The sequence below is a fragment of the Oncorhynchus keta genome, chromosome 27 (assembly GCF_023373465.1).
Source record: "Oncorhynchus keta strain PuntledgeMale-10-30-2019 chromosome 27, Oket_V2, whole genome shotgun sequence".
In the NCBI taxonomy this organism is placed as follows: domain Eukaryota; kingdom Metazoa; phylum Chordata; class Actinopteri; order Salmoniformes; family Salmonidae; genus Oncorhynchus; species Oncorhynchus keta.
This window is the reverse complement of record NC_068447.1, coordinates 1,506,917-1,511,032: the sequence shown is the minus strand read 5'-3', so window position 1 is coordinate 1,511,032 and position 4,116 is coordinate 1,506,917. Positions and strand designations below refer to the sequence as shown.

The following is a 4,116-nucleotide window of genomic DNA, read 5'->3' as shown; positions in this document are numbered from 1 at the left end:
GGCTACGTCCTCAGCACTCCTCATGGCTGTACATTATACCCTTACATGAACGTGTCTCACAGCTGGAACACATGGAAACAACCACAGATAACTGCTGAATGTGGTACAGGACATGAACTGGGTCTGGGTCTGACTGCAGATAGACAACTGGACCCTGTTAGAGTGACTGTTAATGGTGTCTGTAACATCTCTCACAGTATGGAACTACCAGGACCAGCAGAGAGACACCTCTCACAGTATGACACTACCAGGACCAGCAGAGACACACCTCTCACAGTATGGAACTACCAGGACCAGCAGAGACACACCTCTCACAGTATGACACTACCAGGACCAGCAGAGAGACACCTCTCACAGTATGGAACTACCAGGACCAGCAGAGACACACCTCTCACAGTATGACACTACCAGGACCAGCAGAGACACACCTCTCACAGTATGACACTACCAGGACCAGCAGAGACACACCTCTCACAGTATGAAACTACCAGGACCAGCAGAGAGACACCTCTAACAGTATAGAACTACCAGGACCAGCAGAGAGACACCTCTCACAGTATGGAACTACCAGGACCAGCAGAGACACACCTCTCACAGTATGACACTACCAGGACCAGCAGAGACACACCTCTCACAGTATGACACTACCAGGACCAGCAGAGAGACACCTCTAACAGTATAGAACTACCAGGACCAGCAGAGAGACACCTCTCACAGTATGGAACTACCAGGACCAGCAGAGACACACCTCTCACAGTATGGAACTACCAGGACCAGCAGAGACACACCTCTCACAGTATGGAACTACCAGGACCAGCAGAGACACACCTCTCACAGTATGGAACTACCAGGACCAGCAGAGAGACACCTCTCACAGTATGGAACTACCAGGACCAGCAGAGACACACCTCTCACAGTATGGAACTACCAGGACCAGCAGAGACACACCTCTCACAGTATGGAACTACCAGGACCAGCAGAGACACACCTCTCACAGTATGGAACTACCAGGACCAGCAGAGAGACACCTCTCACAGTATGGAACTACCAGGACCAGCAGAGAGACACCTCTAACAGTATAGAACTACCAGGACCAGCAGAGACACACCTCTCACAGTATGGAACTACCAGGACCAGCAGAGAGACACCTCTCACAGTATGGAACTACCAGGACCAGCAGAGAGACACCTCTCACAGTATGGAACTACCAGGACCAGCAGAGACACACCTCTCACAGTATGACACTACCAGGACCAGCAGAGACACACCTCTCACAGTATGGAACTACCAGGACCAGCAGAGACACACCTCTCACAGTATGACACTACCAGGACCAGCAGAGACACACCTCTCACAGTATGGAACTACCAGGACCAGCAGAGACACACCTCTCACAGTATGGAACTACCAGGACCAGCAGAGACACACCTCTCACAGTATGGAACTACCAGGACCAGCAGAGACACACCTCTCACAGTATGGAACTACCAGGACCAGCAGACACACCTCTCACAGTATGAATCTACCAGGACCAGCAGAGACACACCTCTCACAGTATGGAACTACCAGGACCAGCAGAGACACACCTCTCACAGTATGGAACTACCAGGACCAACAGACACACCTCTCACAGTATGACACTACCAGGACCAGCAGAGACACACCTCTCACAGTATGGAACTACCAGGACCAGCAGAGACACACCTCTCACAGTATGGAACTACCAGGACCAGCAGAGACACACCTCTCACAGTATGGAACTACCAGGACCAGCAGAGACACACCTCTCACAGTATGGAACTACCAGGACCAGCAGACACACCTCTCACAGTATGGAACTACCAGGACCAGCAGAGACACACCTCTCACAGTATGGAACTACCAGGACCAGCAGAGACACACCTCTCACAGTATGGAACTACCAGGACCAGCAGAGACACACCTCTCACAGTATGGAACTACCAGGACCAGCAGACACACCTCTCACAGTATGAATCTACCAGGACCAGCAGAGACACACCTCTCACAGTATGGAACTACCAGGACCAGCAGAGACACACCTCTCACAGTATGGAACTACCAGGACCAGCAGACACACCTCTCACAGTATGAATCTACCAGGACCAGCAGAGACACACCTCTCACAGTATGGAACTACCAGGACCAGCAGAGACACACCTCTCACAGTATGGAACTACCAGGACCAGCAGACACACCTCTCACACCCAATAAATAATCATTATACCATTCCCTCTCCCTAGATATCCCTCCATTCTCCCATGCTGTCTCACTAGGGACTTGAACCTCTCCCAATACATTCTCCCATTGTGTCTCACTAGGGACTTGAACCTCTCCCAATACATTCTCTCATGCTGTTTCACTAGGGACTTGAACCTCCCCCAATACATTCTACCATTGTGTCTCACTAGGGACTTGAACCTCTCCCAGTACATTATCTCATGCTGTTTCACTAGGGACTTGAACCTCCCCAAATACATTCTACTATTGTGTCTCACTAGGAACTTGAACTTCTCCCAATACATTATCTCATGCCGTTTCACTTGGGACTTGAACCTCTCCCAATACATTCTCTCATGCTGTTTCACTAGGGACTTGAACCTCTCCCAATACATTATCTCATGCTGTTTCACTATGGTCTTGAACCTCTCCCAATACATTCTCTCATGCTTTTTCACTAGGGACTTGAACCTCTCCCAATACATTATCTCATGCTGTTTCACTATGGACTTGAACCTCTCCCAATACATTCTCCTATTGTGTCTCACTATGGTCTTGAACCTCTCCCAATACATTCTACCATTGTGTCTCACCAGGGACTTGAACCTCTCCCAATACATTCTCTCATGCTGTTTCACTAGGGACTTGAACCTCTCCCAATACATTCTCTCATGCTTTTTCACTAGGGACTTGAACCTCTCCCAATACATTATCTCATGCTGTTTCACTAGGGACTTGAACCTCTCCCAATACATTCTCTCATGCTGTTTCACTAGGGACTTGAACCTCTCCCAATACATTCTCTCATGCTGTTTCACTAGGGACTTGAACCTCTCCCAATACATTATATCATGCTGTTTCACTAGGGACTTGAACCTCTCCCAATACATTATCTCATGCTGTTTCACTAGGGACTTGAACCTCTCCCAATACATTCTCTCATGCTGTTTCACTAGGGACTTGAACCTCTCCCAATACATTATCTCATGCTGTTTCACTAGGGACTTGAACCTCTCCCAATACATTATCTCATGCTGTTTCACTAGGGACTTGAACCTCTCCCAATACATTCTCTCATGCTGTTTCACTTGGGACTTGAACCTCTCCCAATACATTATCTCATGCTGTTTCACTAGGGACTTGAACCTCTCCCAATACATTCTCTCATGCTGTTTCACTTGGGACTTGAACCTCTCCCAATACATTATCTCATGCTGTTTCACTAGGGACTTGAACCTCTCCCAATACATTATCTCATGCTGTTTCACTAGGGACTTGAACCTCTCCCAATACATTATCTCATGCTGTTTCACTAGGGACTTGAACCTCTCCCAATACATTCTCTCATGCTGTTTCACTTGAGACTTGAACCTCTCCCAATACATTATCTCATGCTGTTTCACTAGGGACTTGAACCTCTCCCAATACATTCTCTCATGCTGTTTCACTTGGGACTTGAACCTCTCCCAATACATTATCTCATGCTGTTTCACTAGGGACTTGAACCTCTCCCAATACATTATCTCATGCTGTTTCACTAGGGACTTGAACCTCTCCCAATACATTATCTCATGCTGTTTCACTTGGGACTTGAACCTCTCCCAATACATTATCTCATGCTGTTTCACTAGGGACTTGAACCTCTCCCAATACATTATCTCATGCTGTTTCACTAGGGACTTGAACCTCTCCCAATACATTATCTCATGCTGTTTCACTAGGGACTTGAACCTCTCCCAATACATTATCTCATGCTGTTTCACTAGGGACTTGAACCTCTCCCAATACATTATCTCATGCTGTTTCACTAGGGACTTGAACCTCTCCCAATACATTATCTCATGCTGTTTCACTAGGGACTTGAACCTCTCCCAATAC

General features: G+C 47.6%; 1 long non-coding RNA gene across 1 annotated transcript; it reads right to left on the bottom strand.

Moving 5' to 3' along the window:
- Positions 1-711: 711 nt before the first annotated feature.
- Positions 712-1,947, bottom strand: LOC127912567 (uncharacterized). Its single transcript, XR_008083287.1, has 5 exons — positions 1,823-1,947; positions 1,665-1,784; positions 1,349-1,468; positions 869-988; positions 712-828 (listed from the first exon to the last, which is right to left on the bottom strand). It is a non-coding gene; the product is annotated as an uncharacterized LOC127912567 (long non-coding RNA).
- Positions 1,948-4,116: the final 2,169 nt, after the last annotated feature.